The sequence below is a fragment of the Arvicanthis niloticus genome, chromosome X (genome assembly GCF_011762505.2).
Source record: "Arvicanthis niloticus isolate mArvNil1 chromosome X, mArvNil1.pat.X, whole genome shotgun sequence".
NCBI lineage: Eukaryota > Metazoa > Chordata > Mammalia > Rodentia > Muridae > Arvicanthis > Arvicanthis niloticus.
In genome coordinates, this window is record NC_047679.1 from 85,151,325 (window position 1) to 85,177,857 (window position 26,533).

At 36.6% G+C, this 26,533-nt stretch overlaps 1 protein-coding gene and 2 pseudogenes across 1 annotated transcript in view; 1 reads left to right on the forward strand and 2 right to left on the reverse strand.

The window, feature by feature from the left end:
• Il1rapl2 (interleukin 1 receptor accessory protein like 2) overlaps positions 1–26,533 on the forward strand; it is a 1,120,259-nt gene that overhangs the window by 998,289 nt on the left and 95,437 nt on the right. The window lies entirely within an intron of this gene.
• LOC143435539 (zinc finger CCCH domain-containing protein 14 pseudogene) lies at positions 13,629–14,991 on the reverse strand (annotated as a pseudogene).
• On the reverse strand, positions 15,119–16,265 carry LOC143435540 (zinc finger CCCH domain-containing protein 14-like; annotated as a pseudogene).

Below are 26,533 nucleotides of genomic sequence, written 5' to 3' on the forward strand. Positions count from 1 at the left end.
TTATTTCCAGTTCCACCCAGGGATATATTCTCTTTTTGATATATGAAGCACACAAAAAAAATCTTTAATTTATAACTGAAAACTACTTTTGCTAGTTAAAATATGGCAAGCCAGCAAATTTTAAAGAAAATAAATACCAACTGAGCACTTACTTTTTGCCATATAATCTCCTAGGAAGGAGTTACAAAGAAAAGTAAGATAAAGTACCTGTCTGCATCAATTGTAATCCAGTAGAGACCAGATAAGTAATCAGACAATTTTGATACAAAGATGTACAATTGGACTAAGTGGAAAATTCTATGAGAACACTGTGAAACTATACCTTACATATTGGGTGAGTATACCAGGGGGGCAGAGATGATCTTTGATGATTTGAAGATGATTCTTCAGTTGAATTTTAAAGGGTAAACTATAGCTAAATCAAAATATATAGATGTATGGAGTCTGCATATTTAAAGGCACATGTATGTGTCACTATTATAAGGGTGGTACACTAAAGAATATGATGAAAATGAGATGAAGATGGAATGTGAAGGACTATGATAGAAGGTTAAAAAGACCAATCATGCTTGATAATACACGTGATAGAGCCTGAGGTTTGTAGTATAGGCAATTTCAAATTTCAGGACAATGCTCAAATAATTAAAATTATATCTCTGATTAGTTAGTGACATTGTGAAAAATATGACAGAGTTATCATGGGAAAGGCTGGATACAGGCAAATTAATTAGAAATCAGTAATCCAAATACCAAGATGGACTTCAACTAAAGCAATTAAAAATAGATGGACACCAGGCGGTGGTGGCACATGCCTTTAATCCCAGCACTTGGAAGGCAAAGGCAGGCAGATTTCTGAGTTCGAGGCCAGCCTGGTCTACAGAGTGAGTTCCAGGACAGCCAGGACTACACAGAAAAACCCTGTCTCAAAAAAAACAAAAACAAAAAAATAGATGGAGTAAAAGACAGTGGAACCCATTTTGAAAGAGACCATGAGTGGTTGGTACATGCCAGTAATTCTGTCACTCAAGAAGTGGAGGAAGCAGTTCAGCTAATCCTCAGCTATATAATGACTTTGAAGCCAGCATGGTCTCCATGAGACCCTACCTAAAAGCAATCAAAGAATCCAAGAACTCAGAGATATAGCTGAGTGATGAAGAAAAGCAAAGATTCTAGAACTTATATTTCTCATTTGCATGCAAAATAACTAGAAAGGGGTCTCATCATTCAGGATTGAGAATACAGAAAGACTGTAATTATGGGTACACTTTATACATTCTAATCATGTTTTATGTTAGAGGTGCTTAGGAGGCAATAGCTGTTGAATGTAGACTTAAATAGATAGCATGTGTCTCAAGATAAAACATGAACTTCATTGCTTATTCCTGTGCCTATAAATAGCTGATAAATGCTGTACCTCTACCTCTCCTTTTGTGATATTTCTGTATATTCTTCTGAAATTTATGAAATTTTTAAAAAGATTATAATGGTGTTGTGATATTCACTGACTGCTTAGGAATCCTTACAGGAAAAGGAGAGAAATTTACACCTGAATAGCCCATAATAGTCACACTCAGTTTCCTCATACATTCACGCAGTTGCCTTCATTCTCTTATTCTCTATCTCATTCCCTTAGTGCCCTACTGGGTTGTTGAGTAAACAGAAGAAAAACCTAATGGTCAAAAATAAATGGCCAGTTCTGGCTTTCTGGTTTATACTTTCCAAAAAAAAGATACAGGCACAAGGATTTGGGGATTCCTTTTCCATTGATATTATGGTAAGGAAGTCATTGGGCAATAATTGGGCTCCTACAGTGTTCTTCAAATGCTACACCATTAGGCAAATATTTGTCTAATATATTCCAGCAATTCAACAACTCTACTTTTAGACTTGTAATCCACCAGACATCTTTATTTCAAATAACTGACTCCTCACTGGTTTGTACTCCCTCTCCTGGACCTACTAAGTAAAGCTGCCATTCAACTCCTGATGCCTTTTATTGAGCTTTGCAATTCTTGCTTTATTTTCCAACAGTAAAGCTGCCTCATTGATAATCAAGCTTCTGGGCATTTATAAAGACTCATTTCTACCCTCTCCAGTACTGACTGCCTATTAAGCAATCAATTAGTACGAGGAGAAGAGAAATGGGACTTGACCCCAGAAGGTCATCTAACTCAGTATTTTCTTAGTAGATCAGAAATCCAAAGCACAGAAAGGGGACATGGACTGACCCAAGCTCACATAATTCTCCACAGCTTATTACAGCTGGAATTTAGGTCTCTTGGTAACTAGGCCAGTTCTTTTTGGGCATACTGCCATCACCTGCTCTGCTTTAAACACAGTCTCCTTTCACACCTTCAATTTAATTATCTTGACTGACAAGGTTCTGTCTCTTATAATTACCCTTTGGGCCCTCAGAAGCCTGAGCATGCAACCAAATACAACCTTTGAATTTTTCATACTGCTGTTTTAATAGAGAAATATTCCTCTACGCCAGGTGTCCCATCTCTTGTCTTGGCAAAGATTCCCAGTAAGCTGGCATAACTCTTGTGGGGCCTTGCAGAGCTGGGGTTAGCTGGTGGGACTGTTTCTTGCTTAGAACTGCATGTGTTTATTATGCTGACACTCTGTACAAAGTCTAAAACTGCAGATTCCATAGAGAAAAGTGGGCAGAAAGTGATACATTCTGTACAGAGAGCTGAGGTAAATAAGCCAGAGGGGGAAAAGGCTTTGTAAACTGCCAAACAGAAGAGTAGTAACACGAGAATTAGTAGTCAAGGTCTAGAATGAGTCTGCGAGTAAAAAAGGGGCCCTCTTATTAAGATATGCATGTATGAGAGGAGGAAGGGAGCAAAGTGAGGTTGAACACCTTAGCCACATGAGCTTTTGCAATATTCCGATTAGCATGATACAAAGAGGACCTGGTTCTGTTACTGGAACTTAGGCAGGAACTCAAACAATAACACAGACTGATTAAAAACAGGTCAAATATGTATCTTTAGTTTTTGCTTTGATAGATAGATAGATAGATAGATAGATAGATAGATAGATAGATAGACAGACAGATAGACAGACAGATAGACAGACAAGCAGATGAATATGCTCAAGCTGACAGTGTCAGGATTTAACCTACTCTGACTCAGAAAAAAAATATCTCTCACATCTGGACCAAGTTTTACAGTGTCAGCAGCTGGGCAAGATCCTTATCATTGCTGTCCACCTGCCACTTTTCATGCTCAGTCAGCCTTTGGCATCCTGGCCAATACTACTCAAGAGGGTGCTATTATGTGCTAGTGATTTGGTCCCAACAAGTGGTGATATTTCTGATGATGATGCATCAGACTCAAAACGGTAATAGTTTTGCTTCATGGCACAATAACTTTGTATTAGTTAGGGTTCTCATTGTTGTAAAGAGAAACACTGACCAAGGCAACTTTTATAAAGCAAAACATTTAATTGGGGCTGGATTACAGGTTCTGTCTGTGGTTGTTCATTATCATCATGGGAAGAAACATGGCAGCAGTGTCCAGGTAGGCATGGTGCTGGAAGAACTGGGAGTTCTACATCTTGTTCTGAAGGCAAACAGAAGACTGGCTGCCACATGGCTAGGAGAAGGGTCTCAACGCACACCCCCACAGTGACACACTTCCTTCAACAAGGCTACACCTACTCCAACAAGGCCACACATCCTAATAGCACCACTCCTTGGGCCAAACATATTCACACCACCACAAACTTGTATTTAAATCAGCTTTTAAACAAATATACAAGAAAGTAAACAAACAAATGAACAAAAACTCCAAGTTCTCACACCTGATGCCTTAGCTTGGAGTGGTCCTTTTCCATGCACACATGTAGCAAATCATACCTCATTTAATCTTCTGACACAGAACCAATCTTCTATCTTAAATACCCAAGTATGCCATAGTTCCTTCAGGCTTTTCGTTTGTTTGTTAGGGTAGCTATATCAGTTGAAGGGTTTGTCTGAGGAATGTATCTAGCCCAGTATCCAAGCTGATGTCACGATTCACTTCTAGGATGGTTTTTTTTTTTTTTTAAAGTTCTGGATTGATTTTGATCCTATACTTGGCTTAGGGGTTTGATGTACTTTCGTCATTCAGATAGTAACATCTGTAGTGGTTGATATCAGGGAACATCTCTAATCTTTGCTACAGACCCAAAATCTCAAAACTAAAATAAAATGTTCCTAGGAGATATATGCAAATTATCTATTTGAATAGTCTTTACATAAAAAGGAGCCAAATCATAGACTAAATGTGACGGAACCAGTTTCCCATTTGATTTCTGACATGTACTAGTTCTGTGACCTTCATTAAGTTATTTTGTCTAAAAATGGGTTATATCAGTAGCTACTTCATAGGCTTTATTTAAAAAAATATTTTAAGTAACTGTAATGAATTACTCTGCACATTGCCTGACATTTAATGAGTACTCAATGTGTGGTACCTGTAATTGTAATTGGTGTCTAGTTAGTTGTCAAAGTCACTGAGATCTTCTGCCCACAGTGACTGGGATGGCTAATCTGTGGTCTTCATCTACTCCCACATCCCCTGCTCCTGATTAAACATGTGCTGTCATTTGCAGCACAGCCTTTGCTTCATCTCGTCTCTCTTGACAATGTGCTCCTCCTTTCCTTTATTCCCCCATTAACTTGTCCAGCCTTCTCATCTGCTCCCATTTCCTTTGCCTTCCCCACCAACACCATGGGCCTGTTTGTACAGTGGAGACCCGGGAGGGAGCTGTCATTAGTTCTCCTTGTTATAATGGATAATTAAGAGTTCAAGGATACTTTGCTGTTTGGTCACAGCTGTACTTTGTACTCTTTAGTGAAGGTATGACTGAATATCAGAAAGTGGAAATTAATTGGCAACCGTGCATGTTAGGCCAAGTATATCTGTCCAGGGGTGTTTATTTGAGCTTATGTATGTATTGATACAACAATAATTTTGCAAGGCTTTTGTCCTGTTATTCAAATACTTCAGGATTTTCTTTATAAAAGGAGAGCTGAGTTTGGAAAGGCAAAGGATTATACTAACTTCTTATTGTTTAAAAACAATCATTATGTTTCTTACCATGTGTGTATGATAGGATAAATATGGTCACACATATGCTATGGCATATGGATATCAGAGGAAAGATTTTGGAAGTATGTTCTCTCCTTCCACTGTGGGTTCTGGGAGTCAAACTCAGGTTGCAAGACTACCATTTTTACTGACCAAACTACCATACTGGCCCTTAGATGATCTTGTTCTTAATGAAATAAAACTAGCTGTATTTGTTCATTATGCTTTTTATGGCTATCATTTAAGAATATTATCATCTCATCCTTTTAAGATTTCAACATATCATTTGTAATTACTTTGCAAGAAGGTAGATTGATGCTGGCTAAGACATGATGGAATCAATATCAATCATTGAATAACTATTTTGTGCCTAAGCATGTGCTAAGAAATATAAACAACTAAAATAGAGTATATATAGCTATTAGAACAGTGTGGCTAAATGGAATTTCCTAAGTAGGCTGACAGAATCCACTGAGTCTTGAATGGACCTCATCCTGAATCCCCCATAGCAACAATGAAACTCTGGCTTGTTGTTCTACCTCAAGGAACATAACTGAGACTACTATCTGCTGTGATCTGAATCTTTCTAACACTAAGGCCCACATTTCTTACAGGTTGACCTGAGATAACGACTGAGCATGGCAGGGACATTAGAGCATCTCATCCCTGCAAAATACAGGGCAACTTTGATGTCTTTCTTATTGCAAAACTCCCCACTGACTTTACCCTGACATTTTTGGAATTTCTCTATGCCTTACAGACTGATGAAATAACCTCCTTCCCTGCCTTCACATTAATTGCAACTGCATCATGATCAGTTGTCTTTCCCAACTTCAGTTGTCTCTCTTCCATCTTGTCTCTTTTCCTCAAGTTCTCAGTAAATTTCTTATCTGTATTGTCTTGCCATACCATCTGCTTCTTAGAGACCTTTACCAACACACTCCACAACTCTACCACTGACTTGTCAATATTCCTTCATCATAAGATAGACATGATAGACAGTATGGAGGTTTCCGTATCCATAGAATCAAAACAAATCAGTTTGAGTATAATAAATTCTGTGAGATTTGTGCTACATTGATAAAATGGAGTTTGTAATTCTACTTCATATTGTGATTAGGAAGAATCATGCTAATACAGGCAAAATCCTTTCAGTGTGGTAAGTTCTTGATACTTTTATTCACATTAATGTAAAAACAACCTTCCTGGAAGGGCAGAGCTTATGAAAAAGGTTTGAAAATGAATGATAACATTTTTATTAATAAAAAATGTAAGCTGTAAAGAACCATCGGTCCTGTTTCTACTGCTCGTAGTTGTTCTGTACTGGCAGAAATGATGAACAACGGGAAAGTTTCAGTGTATAATCTGAGCTCCTGGGAACCACTGTGGTTTAATATGATATGTACACACCCTACTTGCTTTGTTCAGGCTGTTACAAAAACAGACCTTAAATGAAAATAATTTAAAAAAAAATTTTAAACAGAATTTTTTGAAGCAAACAAAAAATTAATAAAAGCAAAGATAAGGAGATATAAAAAGAAAAGGAAATTGAATTTCTGAAATGCAAATTAATCACCAGATTGGGAGATGTGGCTTTTTAACTGTAATCTTCTTCATCTGGTCTGGGATATCGCAGGGAATCTGCAGAGAAAAGTCTACTGCCAAAACAGTCAAAGAAGGAGACAGTGAATTTGAACTCTCTGAGGACCACATCTCTACAACAGACATTGAAGAATTCTGTACTAAGGGGAAGCTGTTAGGTGTTCAACTTACTTGGCCCAGAGCTACAGTGGTGTTTTCCATTTTCCAAGGCAACAAAACAAAACTGTGATTCTTCCTTTGGCAAAAGACAATGATGAGCTGGCCACGAAGCTCATGTAATTGCCTGAGTGTGGAGAATTTTCACTAAGGTACTGAAGGTGTCAGGGAAGGTAACTGGGGAAAGTTCTAGCTGCCATTGAACCCAAGCTGCTAATGGCAACTCAGGGTCCCCAGTCAACCTATTGGCTGCACTGGATTAGGAAAATCATCAAGCAATTTCAAGCTTGATATGAAACCTTTTAGACTATTAACATATCATTTCCCAAGTAGTTCATACGTGAGGTTTACATTGAATATATATTAAGGGGTACCATACCACACTTGGCTCTTTGATTTCTGTATTTTCTCATTCTATATTGTTTTTTAAATGAATAAAACAGTCAGAACAACAAGGTTACCTTTAACCTCTTGCTTAAGGAAACCAAAACTATTCACTCAGGATATGAGTCTCTCACCTGGAATTGTTTGTCTGAAACCAAAGTTACAAAGTACAGGGATTCAACCTGAGGGTAAACAGGAAAGAGTTCAAGAGACAGGCCACTTATCTGTGACTCCAGAAGATCATTCAGGCCACCTCAGTGCATTTCTTTACGTGTTCTTTGGACTTCCCCACAAGGATTGTGACTGAAAATGCGCACGTAGCAAGAGGAATGAAGCCCTTAGGGTACAGGGTGTAACAGTCCTCCCAGGGAAGAGAGGAAAAGGTATCTGACTGACGTGTCTTTGGGACTCCATCTTTAAGAAAGGAACGGAAAGGAAAGGAAAGGAAAGGAAAGGAAAGGAAAGGAAAGGAAAGGAAAGGAAAGGAAAGGAAAGGAAAGGAAAGGAAAAAGAGCAGAGCAGGGGCCAGGAAGATGGTTCCTCGGTAAAGTGTTTGCTGTACTGGACATAGAAATCTGAGTTTGACTCATAGAATCTATACACACACAAATAGGAATCTATACAGACACATTTGCAATTCCCTGTTCACAAGAGAAAAATAGATAGGCTGATAACTAAGGTTCACTGGGCAGCTAAGCTTAACCAAATTGGCAGGTCTCAGGCCAGTGAGAGACTCTCTCAAAACTCAAAGGACTCACCTAAGGTGGACCTCAGGCCTCTGCATGCATCCCCATATATGTGCAACTCTGTATACAGAAACATAAAGATCTGTGCACTCATTTGATAAGTAAAATTAAAATAAAATTTGGGAGTAGGAGGAAGAGGCTACTGAGACACATTAGCAGCATGTTTTCACAAGAGCAGTGTCCCTGATAAGGCAAGCTTCAAGAAAGAAAGAAGTCTACTCTCCTAGACTGTGGTGTTCTTCTGGCTAGACTAGGACACTATTACTTCACTTCCCCACTTCCCTTTCCTTTCCCATCCAGTCTCATGTCCCCTCTGCGAACATGTCCCATGCCCTCTTGTATTATATTTGCTTTTCTATTGCTGGGATTCATCACCATGTTCAAGACAACTTATTTTTTTAAAGTATCTTGTTGGGCCAACCTCTTTTATAGACAGCACATGTTCAGTTCATACTCCCTGGTCCACGTTAAGAAGCCAGGAAATTACCATTGCCCACATAGTAGAATGAAGTTCGAAATGCTCTCCTGGATTGAAAGTAGTATGGTACTCAGATATAAATTCTAGTGACCATCCAGGTTATAAGTGAAAAGTTGTTCGATCAATAATTGGTGAAGGGCACAATATACAATTATAGAAACAAATTGTCTTAGAAGCAATAAATAAACCTTCCACCTAAATTGTAGGCTTGTGATTGCAGATCACAACTTACAATATTTACCAGATCAAATATTTCTAAGACTGATTATGACTTTCTTAACCCCAGGACAGTCTTTGTCCTTGAGGTATTGGAATGTGTTACTTAATAACTTGAAGGTCTGGGGTATTTCCCTCTATCTTTTGTTTTATCTAAACTAAAGAAAAGAACTCAGGAAGGTGAGTTCAGAGTTCAAGAAAATCACCTTTGCAGGCTGTGAAAATCAGCAAAATGTTCCTATGCCCATGGTACCTTTAATAACTTTTCTCTTTATGTAACTACAAATTTGAGGATGAAAACCAAATGAGGAAAAATTGATATCTGCCTACACCAAAATTGATTCTTCTACACCACTCAGTTCCTTAGAGAAATGCTGGTTAAGTAGAATTTATGTTAGGTTAAGTAAGAATTTCCACAGTATTTATCATCAAGAGAAAAAAGATGTTAGATTTTAAAATATATTCTATTCTTGACCTGAGGAATTTAGGCAGATATATGTGCATTCTCTCTCTCTCTCTCTCTCTCTCTCTCTCTCTCTCTCTCTCTCTCTCTCTCTCTCTCTCTCTCTCTCTCTGTGTGTGTGTGTGTGTCTGTATCTCTCTCTCTGTCTTTATCTCCCCCTCTCTTTTGTTAATTGGGGATTTAATTGTATGTCTATTTGGCATGAAAGACAGCAAGACAGCAAGAGTTATTTTCTTATTAGGAAGTGATCCCAGAACAGAGATGATAAACAACAGGAAGATAAGTTGAATAAGGGAACCAAGGGGAATTGAGACTGTTCTGTCCATAGAAGAGCTGGCTAGGAGGTGACTTAGTAATGATCTTTGAGGACCTGAAGGACAATCATTAAGACCAGATGCTCCCCATCTGCAGAGAGGGTGGAGACACAGGAAATGACAATATAGCAAAAGCAAGTTTAAGAAGAATTTACTGGCAGTGAAGGCTGTCAAGTCTCAGACTACACTAGTTCAGATGTTGTGAAATTACCTCTGGGATGTTTTACATTTGGGTTTCAAACAGAATGGCTGAGGTAAAATTGTACATGAAGACCAGGAGAAAGTACAAGACTTTTCATTGCTCTGTGATTCTTTTAAGTCTGTATCTTTATGTCCCTTAAGGTGTTCATTTTACAACCCACATTTTGTATTCTACTTCCCCTTAATGAAATTTCAATTTCAACTTCTCAGTTATTTGTAGTTATGGAAGTTTACTATATGATAATCTTTTTGTTTGTTTTTTGTTTGTTACCTTCTTAGATTATCAGAACTCTCAGCTTTGTCTCCAGCCCTCCCTCAGCTCACAAACTTTCCTCTTCCTTTTCTACTAACCTTATTATTTCTCAGTTTTGCTTCATCTCCTGCAAAGATGAGATAGTGTGCAGCCTTTACATAGCACTTAGCACATTGCATGTTTCAGACCAATTTGATAGCTAATTACTCTTCTAGAAATTACACACATCATAAAATATGAGAAAGTGTAATTCCATGCAGTGACAACCCAACTTCCTTTTTTTCCTTTGACCTTGACTGGGTATATATATTAAGAGCCACGTTTGCTGTGTCTATCAAAACAGCCATTTGCTTAGGCTATTTTAAGATAAGGGCTAAGAGTTGAATCTAGACAGGGAAAATATCCAACCACTCAATAAGTAACTTTAGATTAAAATGATCTTTTAGTTGGCTCCATCTTTGTTTGTTCAGGACAGTGTCCATCAAATTTAAGAACATGATATGCCTGTGTTCATGAAGATATCTAAAGTTCCACTAGAGTATAGCAAAAGTCTATCAGATAGCAATGAGTCTTCACTGTATACATAAAAAACAACTCTTAATTTATAAGGTTGATACTCAAGACCACCTCAATCTTACATAGATCTTGCTCTCTGTTATTTCTGATCTTCTATTTTAACTTCAGTATTCCCCAACAATATGATTATGTTAAATTCTGTATTTTGTTCAGGTGCTTTCTAAGGTTTGAATATTACCAGGGTTCCTACCGAATCAACCTATCTTTTCCTGATTTGTTCTTATTTTTCATAGTAGATTTCCTTGGTTGATTGATTCCTTTACACAAAGCACTGTTGGGGGATTCAAATTGATTAGCCCTCTGAATAGTTGCAACGATTTTAAGTAAAAATTTTAAAATTCATTTCTAACAGCTTCTCTTCCAAGACACCCCCTTTAACCAGGTGAACTTCAATGTTAGTTCCTTCTTTGAATTCATAACACCCATTATGTTTATGTTCTATGAAGACATCTTCTTCTTTTCCTCCTCTGCCTCTTTCTCCTTGTTTTTCTCTTCCTCTTCCTCATATTCTTCTCCTTCCTTCTTTTCCCCTTCTTCGCCATCTTATAACCACAATAATAATAATTAATGAGAAGAATAAAAATAATAAAACATTAAGCCTTCAGATTCTCTCATTTAATATCTATCTGATTAAACTGCAATTTTTGAAGATTTAGAAGAATTGTGGCTTCTACTACTGTGGTTACTAGTACAAATGTAAATACACAGTAAGCTCACAATTAAGGTAGAACTCTAAGGTAGGAAACAGAGATAGGAGGGTGTGATTAGAACCAGTTAAGTTTGTATGTTTTGCTCTTAGTGATGGAGAAACCACTAAAATCTGCCCTGCAGGGGCCAACAGTTCGAACGGACTTTTCTAACCTACCCCCAAGCCACTGAATAAAGTGTTTTGACAAAAAAAACCAACCAAACAAACAAAAAAATCAACCCCTAGTGAAGTGATTGATAATAGTTAGTTCTAGACCAAGGAAAGAATGTCTTTGGAGTTTATGAAAAATGCCATCTTCTTGGATTTTGAGTACAATGCAGTTTATGTATATGTCACTCAATAATTTGATAACAAACATGTCCTGGAAGGTTTATCACCCATGATACTATTTACTTATTTTAATTTTGAATGGTTTTTTATTAATAATTAAAAGTTGTCCTATGTACTCCTTCATTTTGTGTGTACAAAAACATGTACATGTTCCCAAGCAGACTGAAAACTTAAAATGCATTCAAGCTTATGTTTTTAGGATTTATTGCTTTTCACCTGTAGAATGCTTTCTCTTCTTTGTTTCTCAGAACACACTACAGTCCTTCAAGAAACACATATTTTAATCATCAGAATTTGAGCTAAATGAATTTTGGTAATCTTTGAGATGTATGTATATGTCACTCTTCAATTTAATTCATCCAATTTTAGCCCCCTAGACTGTTGACAGAGTCCCAGGAGTGAGACCTGGTAGACTCCAAGGAAATATGGAACTTTCAGGAATTGATTAAGACAGTGGACAAATCTTCATGATACTCTGAGACAAAATATTCTTCAGTAAGACTGAACAAACTTATTTTTTTTCCTTCAGATACTTTAGCATTATATTTGAATGCTTCTTTCTGTTGTAAACCCAACAGATGGAATACAACATTAAGCTGTATCCATATCATAAAAGTGCAACAATTCTGTTCCTAAAAGTGTATAAAGTATCACTTTCCCTGCTAAATGCAAACATGTCTCTTAAGTCAAAACTCAGGAACCAAGAACTAATATCCATTCATGACAGTGAAAATTATGAAGAACCTCATAATTCTTTCTATACTATATCCTGCCCCACCTAATCCCAACCTGTACCATTCTGTACATGAGATAAACTTTTGTAGATTATAGAATAAGCATTTATCTTCTAAGTCTGAAATTGTTTTTTTTTTTTTTTATATAGCCAATTATGTTGTGCCTTTTAGCTTGCTGGGCTTTATGATACACTGCCTAGACAATATCTTGCTGTTATGTTCCAATGGATTCATTTGGCTGCAAAAAAATATTTTTGCAGCAATCTGTGTTTCTTCAGTGTCAGAGAACACAATGTAACACATTTTTTAATGGAAAGAATCCATTTAACATTTCATCCATTAAGCTAGGTTTGAAGAAAGCATGAATCCTTTGAAGAGTGATATATGATTGATTAAATTAGATCTCTGCTGTCTGTCAGCTTGCTACATATGAGAGAAAGTTCTCTTTACTGTTCCAAAGATATAGTTTCTGTTCACATTGAAATGCTGCAAGAATTGTCTGTAGCTGTTAATTTTTTATAACTAATTTTAAAAATCATATCATTGTGAATGGGAACAATTGGAGGAAAATGAGGGTCATATATAGATGTCTGCAACCTGCTGCTATTATTTCTTCGTCACAAATAAAGAGGACCACCATGCCTTAATAGCAAGCGTTCATATGACAATATGCCTAGTTTTGTCCAAACATGACAAAATGTTTTAATAGCCTCCAGCTTTTCTTTAAATTGTCTTTTCCATAGTCAAAACAAAGGAACAAGTAATTTTGAAACCACTTGATAAAATTATAAACTTTCAGAAAAGTAGACAGACACTTCAGTTAAGTAACAAAATCATATTATGAAATCAATATACGCTAAATTTCAAAGACATGGCAAGCTCTACAGAATATCTCCCATCAGGAAATGGAAGCTTTCAAATGGCAGGATCTTCTGACAGACAGGTAGGATCAGACTTTCATTCACTGTTTTGAGGCCAAATCCATTTCAAGTCATGTGTTATGGTACAAGAATTAGTGGTAGGATGATAAAGCAGCCTGTTCCTATACACTGAGTATTAAATCAGTGTTTTGCATGCTAGAAGGGAAATTTTATTTTCTTATAAGCTGAGATGTAACAGGATAGGCAACCATTAAAAGATGGTCCTGTGAAGGCTTGATGCCCAGTGTAGGGGAATGCTGGGAGGCAGAAGTGGGTGGGTAGGGGAACACCTTCATAGAAGCAGACTGAAGGGGAGATGGAATAGGGGGTTTCTGTGATGGGCGGGAACCGGGAAACGAGATAACATTTGAATTGTAAATAAAAAAAATTCTATAAAAATGTCCAAAAAAGAAAAAAAAGATGGTACTGGTGATGAAAATAGTTTGGGTGTGAGTAGAAGTTTACTCATATTTTACTCATGTTAGTAACAGCACAGTCTAGTTTAGCACAGTTTCCATAATATTTAGAATTTGGATACACAGACGAACATTTTTCAACCAATTTACAATTGGAGAAGGCTTTGCAAGGTAAAAGGGGAGAGCACTCCATATACTCATCCTTAGTTTCACAAGCAAGCCAGCACCTACAGTGCTCTAAAGCCCTTCTGGTTTCTGTGCCACACTAAAGTCAGTCATCTCAGCCTTGAAAAAGCTACCATCTAGGACCTCAAACTTCTTGCACATCACCTGCAACCTTGTGGATGGAAGAGACTTCTGAGTCTCTCATTTGAGTTGGCTGTGTGGTTTCCTGGTTTCATTTAAAGCACATGTCTCCTTGATTTGACATGTATCCTGGTGGGTTAGAGATACCATCCAGTGTCACTATACACTTGGGACTTGCAGCTTTATCTGGTTGTACAAGATTTCATGTCTACATAACAGATTCCAAAAGTACCTAAATGGTATCTATAATTCTTCATCTCAGACTTCTGGTTTGGTTTTGCTATTATTTCCTCTGACAGCTTTGGCTTTTTTAGAATAAATGATCTTCCATCTACACAGGCCATGGATCCTATGTCATAATAATCTAGACTCAACTCTGTTTCTACTAGTCAACAATTGCCTGTGTTGAGTTCTTACTGTACTTCTTTCTTTGCTTCCTGGACCATTACTGCTTGTACTTCCTCTTGAGAAGTGCAAATTCTGGGAGCATGTGGCAATATGTGTTTCTGTGGAAGTCCTCTCAGACTTTGCTGGTACACCCTTCCTGTCTGGGATCTATAATCATCATATCATCTTCCTCCTCTTTTCCATCATGACATACCCTCAATGTGTTCTCCAGAGATATTTAGTCCATTTTCACAGTTAAATATCAGTTACTACAGTCATATTTATTTATTAAGTATAATTTTAAGTATCTTAAAAGTATATGTTCATAATGCTCAGAAGGTTATAAATACATTAGCATATGGTAGTATTGATGTGGTATCCTGAAACTATAATAGAGGCAGTTCAAGTTTTAGTCAATTTAGACACAAAACTCAATGGAGTTTACGATATTTTATTTAGTGTGGCCTTATGACCAACATCCTTCATTTGCAGGACGAGTAGGAGGACACATATGTTGCAGGCAGGAGATAGGTGAAATAGCTGAGAACACACACAAAACATTCTAGCCTCTCCAAGTCTCTAGTAATTAAGCTGTGATTCCTAGGCTAATCAAGTGGTTTCATGGCAATCAGCCAGCTGAATGCTGATTGCTTTAGGAATTCTCACACATATACACCCTTCAACCCAAAACCCATGAGAGAGAGGATATGAAATTGCATTTCGCGTCCAACAAGTCCCTCTAGGACATGTAAGTGTGGAACTTCATTTAATTCTAGTACCATGCTTAGGCCTGGAAGTTGCCAGAAGTACTGAGAATGCATGTTAATAAACCAGCCTCTATGCCATTCATCGGGATCTTGACCACCAGCTCAGAGGTAAACCTATAAGCACCACACATAATGGCAACATTTAGAGATTAGCTAAAATACATGCGACCATGTTCAGGACAGCCCATTTGCTTCTCTCCTCTTCTCTTCTCTTCTCTTCTCTTCTCTTCTCTTCTCTCTTGTTCCTCCTCCTTCTCCTCCTCTTCCTCTTCCTCCTCTTTCTTTCTCTCTCTCTCTCTCTCTCTCTCTCTCTCTCTCTCTCTCTCTCTCTCTCTCTCTCTCTCTCTCTCTCTCTTTCTCTCCTTCTTTCTTAAAACTTTAACACCTAAACTCAAAACAGGCAAATTTCTTTCCTGAAATTTTTTGTCCTCAATATTAATTCATCTAAGTTATTTCCAAAGAAGAGACTGTTTCTTCTATACTGCTAAGCACTTCTGGTTCACACAAATCTCCTTTTTGTACACTGACTGCTTTGTACATCCATTTGCTTGGCTTTGAATCCTGTTTTGTGACTGCTGAAGCTGCAGCCTTTTAAAATGAGTACCAGTATCTGCATTTATACATGCAGATGGTGATAAATCTCAGTAGAAGTTTGAGAAGAACTACTATGTACGTGTCACTGTCGGCTTGAGAAGAACTGTATGTACGTGTCTCTGTAGGCTTGAGAACTGTATGTACGTGTCTCTGTAGGCTTGAGAACTGTATGTACGTGTCTCTGTAGGCTTGAGAAGAAATGTATGTACGTGTCACTGTAGGCTTCTGCTGAGATAAGGGATTCTCTTGCACAAAACTGAAGTCCTCATCAGTGAGATCATATGGTTCTGGCTTGACAGTAATCACATCTTCAAAGTCTGCTGATTCCCTCAGAGGCTTCTCTGTTGACACTAGCTGGGTTTGAAACTGCAGCATCATAAGTCTGACGTCAGTGGATTTTTGCTCCTGTGAACTTGTGGAAACTCTGGAATCTCTCTTTTTTTTCCAGTCTACAGTTTGAAAGTGCAGAGGGAAGAACTGCAACTTCATATACTGTCTCATCTTCTAGACTAAAAGCTGTCTTGTTTGAAAGCATTTTACCATCAAAGCTTTAGACTAGAAGACTCAGTTGTAACAGACTGAAGTTTGTCTAATACACCATGAAGCCCACGTAAACTTCTAATTCTTGCCATGTCCCTTTAATGCCACTCCGGATCTTACGGCCAGTTTACTGGCTCAGTGACAGGCAGCCAGGACAGCACTGTGTCACACTTTAGCTACCTGAATCCCACCAAGAGATGCTACCCAGAAGCCTGTCCACTGCCACAGTTTCTACCCTGTACTTCACTGTAGATGTGATGTTTTAAATTTCTGCCTTGACTTCCCACAGTGATGGACTGTAACATATAGTTGCAAACCATTTAATCTATTTCTTCCTCTTTTGCTTTTTGCAAGGGGATTCAGAACAACAAGCGTGAAAAAGTGGAACACATAGTGGTGACTTAGGGCATCCTACCAATGGCCATATGGGCCCCTTTCATTTTGAAAAATTGAAAAAGCTGCTGTGGTGGTTCATTTCGATTATCAATTTGATTGGATTAAGAATTGCCTGGGGGCATAAATGAGTGATAACTTTGGGTTCCCAGAGAGGAAATAGTCTTCCCCTAGGGAAGAGCATACAAATTGATTGTCCAGAAACAGTCAGCCCTGAAAACATACATACAAGTAACATTATGCAAAATGAGTTGGATATATTTAGGACTATATATATATATATGTGTGTGTGTGTGTGTGTGTGTGTGTGTGTGTGTGTGTGTAAATGCAATAACATGAAAAAAGCCATGAATTTGAAAAGGATCAAGGAGGGTTATAATGGACCTGTTCAAAGCAGAGATGAAGAAGAAAGAAATATTTTAATCATAATCTCAAAAATAAAAAATGTAAAAAGGAATATGACACCATCACCCTGTGACCCCATTATATATACCCCTTTATATATACCCCTGTGTGTGTGTGTGTGTGTGTGTGTGTCCTTTTACCAAGCTTAACAAACAGCATGTTGTATTGTTGGTTTTTTCCCTTTTATGATTTTGGAGAATGAAGAAAATCTGTTACATATTTTAAGGATGGATTTTTAAAACACTTGACCTTTAAAAAAACAATATCCACCATAATACTATTTAACATTACTTGTTTTATGAAAAGGACAAATAACAAGATATTTTATTTTATTTTGAAAGATTATACAAGATTAAATTTCATTATAAATTATTTATTGAGTGACTGAAATAGAAATATTGATTCACCATCTGGGCATATGTTTACTGAAATGGATTTAGTTTTATCAAATCTTTATAGTTTTCTTAAAATGAGTTTTTGTTTCTCTGACCAAGCATGAACTAAAACTAATATAAAAATAATACTAATTTTTTTACAACTTTGAAGACACACAAACACACACACAAGTCTAGAGTACATAGAAAGACCCTATAACAAAAACAGAAATCACCTAAGTAATTGATATTTCATTTTATAAGTAGTTTCAAACAGCTTCAACATAGCTAGCATTATTTTGATGGCAAGTCACAGTTCACAGTAGGTTTATTTCTTTATAATTTCTCCAATGCTTTCAACATGAATATATTTTAAGATAAATATTCCAAAAGACATTCAAGATAAAAAGACATAAAGGCAAAGATTCTTAACCTTGTATAAACAAATAGGATAACAATGATTTCTTGTGTTGACAATTATTTCTTCAGCCCTCTTTTAGGATTTCACTCGTTCAAGTTTTAGCACTTTCCTGAGCACATAGAAATCAATTCCATATCCTAGGAAAGAGAACACATTATATATCAATTATATATGTACAAAAACCTGGCTTGTCCCATACAGAAATTTACTGCAGTTCCCCAAGCCAAGTGCTAAGATCCGTTTATGTCTTAAAAGATAAAACCAAGCGTCACAATGTCTTTGCATTGATGCTTTATTTTCATTATTTTTTTGGCAAAGAAATTTTACTAATTAAGCTCTCTTACTGAGAAAATTATATAGTCATATTTATTTTAAGTGTAAGAAATAATGCATGAAGGGTGGGCAAGATAGTTCATTAAGTAAAAGTGGTTTTTTTTTTTGAGCAAATCTGACAATCTGAGTACAACTTTTGGAGCCCAGAGTGGGACAACAGAACAGGCTCAGAAAGACGAGCCCTAACAGTTATGTGTGCCATGGCTTGCATACTATGGCACACATATGCTTACACTTGTACATATACACATCATACACATTAAACACAAGCATACACACACACATATTATTAATAATTAGCACAATGTAAAAATAGATTAAAATTCTTTAAAGACAATATTAATACTAAAAGAGATTATGTACTTTCTATTCAGATTCCTGTAAAGGTGAAACTTTTCCACAACTGTCCTCCAATATGTCACCCAGCATAATGCTAACACTGATGCAGTACTATGACACAATTAGGTATCTACTGAGAAAGCTCATTCATGTTCCTTTTTATAGCAACAGACAGCAAATTCTTTCGAACACATCTCCTTCCCATTCCCTAGAAATCACTAAATTGAAATCTATTTCTGTAATTATATCATATTGACAATGTTAACAATGTTTAATCTTTGAGACTAGCTTACATTCATTCTACTTTCCTGGTGAGTCATTCACATGACAGTATCCATTAATCACCAGCTCATTCTTCTGTTGTTAGTGGTTTATATTAGTATGGGGTATGTATGTACCAATGCTTATTCAAACATTAGCAATTGAGATGTTTCCAGATTTGAATCACTATAAATAAAGCCAATATATGCATATAGTGTCAAATATTTATGTATGATAATATTGTTTATCATGAAAATACTACTTTATAAATGCTCGGGTGTGTCACTCATGAGTTATATATGTTATATTCTTTGAGAATTCTATATACGCATACAATAAAATATGATCCTAGCTACCCCCCACAATTCTTTAACTCCCCATGGCTCAGTCAACATGCCCTTCTCCTAGCTCCCTTATTATTTTGATAACACACTAAAGCCAGTTAGTGCTGCCCTTTTATTCATGGGTATAGAGTTCCTCTATTTAACCTACCTACCTAACAAACCTACAAATGACCAGGCCTTCAAAGAAGAATGATTTTTCCCTCCCCCAACATCTATCAACTTAAAACAGCTCTTCAGTATGTGGTAGGGCCTGGTGAGAATCTCTGTCATCTATGCCAGGATTTTATCTGGCTTGAATATGTATACGTCTTATGTAGGTACCTAAGCTACATGAATTGGTAATACAATAGCCATGTAATACCCACAAGATAAAATTTCATAGTACTTCTCCCCATCCTCTGGCTCTAAAATTCTTTCCACACTCCCTTCCACCATGTTCTCTGCCTCTTGGCAATGGTGGTAGGATGGATGTAGATGCTCCATTTGAAGCCAAGAAATAAGCCCCTTGCAACTTTTTCATGAGCTATGCATTTCTACATTGACTGCTGCCAACTGAAAAAAGAAAAAGAAAGAAAAAGAAAACAAAAATGTCTATAACTGAAGTTGAGAACAACCCACATCTATAAATGTTTAGAAGGTAATTTTAGAGCTTGGGTATTTAGTAAAATAATAGTAGGTTATGGCCTATGACTTCCTCAGACACGGGCTTTTGAAGATTGCTACAGTACCAAGCATGAAATTCCCTCCTGTGGATTAGACCTAAAATCTAATTAGAAAGTGAATTGGTTACTCCAATGATAGTTAAGCCACAGTTACACCTGTTAGGTACATCTAACCTGGCAGGTTGGTATGGTAGCATGCAGGGTTCATATCTGGGTAAGAATACTGGTATTCCACAGTAGGCTCCCATAGTACCTTCTGGCACTATGAAACCTAAGTAGCAGGAAGACAACTTCCTGGTCAATTTGAGGTTTATTTTTCTATGTCCTGTACCCAGTGTGTGGTGTCTTTAGGAATAGCATCTGACCATTTAGTCTTGGTGGATAACAAAAACAGTGGCAGTAGCCTGTATTGTTTGAAAATCTCTGGGACCTTCATAACCAATGACTCCTAAGGAAATATTCTTTCATTCTGTTACTATGACAAATATCAAGGCCAAAAGTAACTTAGAGGAAGAAGGAATTTATTTGGCTTTTCAGTTCTAGGTCACAGTCCATTGTTGAGAGAATTCAGAACAAGTATTGGAATCAAAAATCATGTAAGCCTGCTGCGCTGGCTTGATCTCTGGCCTGTTCCTTACTTTCTGACATCAATAAGTATTCAAACTGGAATATTCAAAGTGTTCAAAGCTAATATCTAAAATGTGATAAAAAACATGTGTCATTTATCTTTCTGGATCCTGGCTGCCTCAGTCAGAATGATTATTTCCAGCTCCATTCATTTATAAGCATGATTTTTTCTTAATAACTAAATAATATTGAATTGTATAAATGTACCTCATTTTAATTATCCATTCATCAGTGGACAGACCTTTAGTCCATTTATTTTTATTTCCTCCATAATGTAAATAGAAAAGCATTAAACATGGGAAATAATGTATCATCTCAAAACCACTTCCACTGCTGGAGTACATTCTCCATTAAACCGGCACCTCCTAAACATCCTCAAAAAGCACCAACAAGTAGGGACTAAGTATTCAAATACTCAAAACTATGGGAAAATTGCCCATGAAAACCACTGCAGTTGCAAAACAGGAGAGCTTTCCATAGTTTCCCTAGGTGATCAGTGTTCATTAAGAGGAGTCTACAAAATATTTGTCATTTTCTTAATGGCATTAGACTCATGAGATTCCACTTACAGACTTCTCTGAGGCAAGCACAATGGGGTCAACCTATGAAATATGGGAAAACATATTCTCTTTTACCTAATGATCTCTCAGCCAAAGGGAGTCTCTATCACTTGAACATCTGTTTCTCTGAAGGGACCTGATTAAGATTATTCCTATAAATCTTGGGAAATTGCTTCAATATTAGACTCTGCTTGACATGACATTGTAGGGCTACCCTACTCAAATTACAGGAAATGTAAGATGAATAGCCTTTTCAATAATTATATAGCAACAAATAATGTGTAACTACACAGTGCTTGTAAAAACTGAATTATGATTTCATATTTTTCATTTTCTTCCACTGGTAACAGTATATCAGAAAAATGCAAGCTACTAAGACATAATGCCTTCGTGACTACATATTTACTTACTAATATCCAGATAGGATATTTTTTCTTAAATAATATTTAATAAGTCACATATTAATTTCATTATTTTTGCTATATATTATATGAAGCAAGAATCCCATTAAAATATCAAATACTTTTAAAGTTGTTATTGTTGCAATTATAGCTTTTTATTAGCATTTATATCATATTAAAGAGTTATTTTCTTAAAGTAAAAATGTGAAGAAAATTATCATTTTCCATTAGTTTCCAGATAAGTGCTTTGAAACTTTTAGAGGTGGTCATTTATAATACAAGAGAAAATTGTCACCAAAATTTTTGTATCAAGAAAAATATTACTAGTTCTAAGGACTCTTGTTAAGTTTTCCTCCTTTTCATTAAAAAGTAACTGTTACATCCCACAGGACAATTAAAACTTGCCTGATTTGTTTTTATAAAAAGGTTTTTATCATATGACATGTTTTGATCATGTTCTCCCTCCCCTAACTCTCCCCAGCTCCTCCCTAGCTTCTCACCCACCAACTTTATGGTCTTTCTTTCTCTTTAAAATGAATAAAATACAAAACAAACACCAAACCAATAAACCAATAAGAAAAAACTGTAAAACAAAAGAATTAAACAAAAGCTGCTTCCCATAAACACAAGAAAATTCACTTTGAGTTGGCCAACTACACTTCTGAATGAAGCCTGCCCTACTGTGGTTGTCGCCTTTAAGCCTCTATTGAACAAAACTCATTTTCCCTTTGCCTGCAAGTACCAATTTCTAATAACTCCTTAGTTAGGACTGGAATATTATCCTTTCATTCCTGTGATTCTATGTGGCATCAACCAATGCAGGTCTTGTGTGTGCTGCCATAGTCTCTATAAATTGAGATAAAAACATGTCTGGCTGAGTCTCAAAGACACTGTTCCTATGAAGTCAGCCATACCTCTGGTTCTTATACTCTTTCTGCTTCCTCCTTTGCATAGATCCCTGAGCCCTAAGTAGAGGTATTGGATGAAGACATGCTATTTAGGATTGAGAGCTCCAAAGTCTGCACATTGTCCAGTTATGGGTCTCTGTCTTAATTCTCATCTATTATAAAAAAGCTTCTCCGATTAGGGTTAAGACAGGCAGTGATCTGTGGGTACAGTAATGTTACTGTGGGACAGTAATATGTCATTAGGAGTTGATTTATTGCTATTTCTTTTTATTCATTATTACTATTCCTTTAGTAGAATAAAAGTACTAGATTTTCCTGTAGGCACATGTTCAGCCACATTAGCAGTATCAGTTATGAGTTTTATGCCATAGAGTAGGCCTCAAACCCAATCAAAAAGGTAGTTTGTTATCCCATAACATTTGGGTCACTGTTATAGCTTACAAGGTTCATAGATGGATGAGATTGATGATCCCTTTTCCATTAAACTAATGTCCATGATAATCAATAAGAAAAGATCAATTTTCATTGATTCCCAGTTATTTATATTCTAGAACATTATTATACAGAACTATTACTTTTCTTGTAAATACTGGTATGTGGGCAGAGGCCACCATGTCACAGAGGAATAAATATAGGACATATTCTTCTAGCTGAGCTGCCTTTTCTGGCCTCAGTGGGAGAGGAAGCCCCTAACCCTAAAAAGACTTGATATGCCTGGGTGGAGGAATACCCAGGGGACTCCACCTGCTAAGAGGAGAAGGGTAAAGGAATGGGAAATGGATTGTGGGAGGGGGTGACTGAAATTTGGGCAGCTAGCAGAATCTAAAGTAAATATATAAAATAAATATATCAATAATTATTAAATCAAGAGAGAGAGAGAGATTGGGAGATCTCACCTATGTCTCCATGCCTTGGTGACCTAAAATTTCAAACTAATCCCTACTTCTTAAAGTTCTCTCACCTTTCAATAGCATGAATGTGGAAGTAAACACTTAACAATTGACCTTTGGGACACAATTAAATCTAAGCTATAACAATGCTGTAAAATGTTTTTATTTAACAAGCATTATAAGGTATGGTATATATCCAAAATCTAAACTATTCACATTTTATACTTTTATACTATTTGAAAAATTTATAATGTCCTCTCCGCCATTAAACTCTAGAGAATAAGTAAAGTCACATGTCACTAAAAATCTGATTCTACCAAAGTCACGTAGTATTTTTACTGCCTTAATCAACTGCAGTAGTTCATATTAGTTTCAGCATGGTTAGTATCCGAGACAGAAGAGTACTTATCAACACTTTAGTGCCTGAAAGATTATTTGGAAAAGGTACTGACTTGTGCTTCAAGACAAATAGCCCCTGTGGAGCAAAGTTTACCCTAGAACTATGTTCCTATGTATACTCTATGAAAAAAAATTAAATACGGATTCAAACCACATCAACTTTGTAGTATATTAAAATATTTATTCATATTTAGCCAATTCGCCAATTGAAACTCCTCCAGAAGAAAACTTCTTGTAATGAATGCTGTACTACCTGATCTTTTGTACAGAAGTATAAATGCTACCTATTGAGATTACTCAGAATTATCCATATGTACTCGTATTTATGGCTAACACATTCGGATTAGACAGCCTATCAGCGGCTCATCTCTGGTAAGAATTGATTCTCTCTCCTTCAGGAACCATTGGCAGCCTATAACTCTCCATCTATGGGTGAAGTCTCATGAAATTTCCTCATATGTTGGTTTGTATATATGTAACAATAATTACAGTAGAAGTGAGTGGGTGTAGGGGGATATTGGAGAACTGGGAAGGGTACAGAGAATGTAAACACAGTGTAGTCATGTATGAAATTCTTCAAGTCTTAAAAAAATGAGGTACAGATAAATAGTTTCTATTATATTCTGAAAATCAGATTCCTCATATGATATGAAAACTGATTCTTTGATCAAAACTTTGAATCAAGTTTTCTGATTAGTGACCCAAACCAGAAGATGTCTATAATCGCAAAATGAATAAATAGTAAAACATAAACCAATAAACAGAAACACTGCATTCATGTTTCCTCAGTATTATTCAACACCAAAACATAATATACTGATAATTGAATAATAAATTAAGTATAAAAAATTGACAATGAATCTAAAATTTATTAAAAACTCTCAAGTTGTTGGGTATTTCTCTTTAGATTATGGAATCTTGCCATTGTTTCCCATACCATTTATTTCTTCTAAATAATTTAATAGTTTATACTGGAGACATTAGGGTAAGAGCCATGGTAGAAAAAAGTTAAGAGAAAGACTCCTTCCAATATCAGAGACTGTTCTGCCTCTCAATTACTATGGAGAATCCAAAGGAGACAGACACCCAAGTCTGATAAAAAAGAGTATGTCTGGGTGTAGTTAGCGAAAGCAAAACTGACTGGCTCTGACTCTGTTGCCTACCTATAGATCCCTTTCTCCTAGCTGGGCTTCGTTTTCAGGCTTCAGTGGGAAAGGATGTGGTTAGTTTTGATGTGTTTAGGACTTGATGTGCCAGGGCAGGTTGGTACCCTTGGAGAGGGAGGTAGGCCATCTCTTCTCTGAGGAGAAGGGGATGGAGAATGGGGGTACGGTATGAGGATGGGACTGGGAGCAAAGGAGGGTGAGGGATTATGATCAGGATGTAAAGTAAATAAATAATAAAGATAAAAGTACTTGTTTTTTTGTGTGCCTGTGTGTGTGTGTGTGTGTGTGTGTGTGTGTGAGAGAGAGAGAGAGAGAGAGAGAGAGAGAGAGAGAGAGAGAGAGAGAACGAGAGAGCATGCTTGTATGCTTAGATGCTTTTTGCTTTTTTATGTTTAATGCTTTAATGTGTTTTTCTTTGTTTGATCTTTGGGGTTTTGTTGTTTGTCTGGAGTGAGAGAGAACGAGAACAAGAGCAAGAGTATGCGTGAGAGAGAGAGAGAAAGAGAGAGAGAGAGACAGAGAGAGAGAAAGAGGGAGAGAGAAGTGGGTAGGGTGGTGGGAAGGAGTTGGGAGAAGTTGGGAAAGGGGAAGGAATATGATTAAAATTTTGGCCGTTTAGTTTTGTCCATATGTGCATGTGTTTGGGGTGATCATTTGTGATCGGATAACCTACGAGAGCTCATATCTGGTGAAAACTGAGTCTATCCCCTCAGCACTTGTTGTTTGCATAAAGTTTTTCATCTATTAGAGATGTCTTTAAAATAAATCATGAGCCTTTAAAGTGTTCCTAGGCCAACTAGGAGATAGCAAAAGTGTGTGTGTGAATATGTGTGTGTGTAAATTGAATAATTTATTAAACAAGCAGTAGTATTAATGTATACTTGTACAAAAAAGCAAAGAGAAAATATAGCAGCCATGAAAGAGGGGGGATTATTTTTTGGGGGGTTAAAATGTATCTGATCTCCTATATATGCTTAATATATGGAACTGTACTGAAAGATGGATTACAACAGAATATAACTCTAAATGACACGTCTCTACGTTATTATACATTTTATATCAGTTCTGGGGAAGTACTTCTTTTATACTATTTTAAAATATTTGAATCATGACGATCTTTGGTAAGAGTACAATGCTGTTTCTGGGTTCAGGAAGATAATAAAAACTACATATACTGTCAAAAGACCATTTTCCAAATAAAGAGGATTTAAAATGGGTTTCCTCTACCTTTCTAAGGTATTTGGCTAGGGCACAAATTAACATAACATAAAGTAGATTAATAAGAGAAAAATTAATTCCATTATTCACACGGGAATGTCACAAAATATAAAGACTCAAGGAAGGGCTGGATGATTTTAACTTATATTGTGTCCTAGGCTACAAAGGGAAGAAGCCTTTGGGATTCTAGAGGAATGTGGTGACCAGTTATGAAGGGAGAAAATATATGGGGAAATAAATTTGTTCTTGTTATGCAGATTAAGAGGCTCCCAGGTGATAGAAGTTGCCTAGAAACAGTTCTCAGAAGAAAATATGATATAGCAAGAGTATCAAGCTTCAGTTTCCTTTCCTGTGATTCAAGTTAATTTTCATTGATCTAGATGATTCCCAGGGAGGGAATTCATGACAATGAGGTCCTTTGGAAAGATCCCTCTTTAGGCAACTGAGAGAAGCTCAGAAAATTCTCTCACTGCATTTTATTTTCCTCAAGTGCTCTGGGTTCAAAAAAACTCGGCATATTAAAGCATAAGATTATTGGGTATCATTCAAGAAATGCTAAATAGAAGATAAATTTATGCTTTTATTCAGACATTAGGTATGATATGAGCAAACAAGAAAAATGTTCCAGACCTCATTTTCCCCTCCCTGTACTCCCCCAG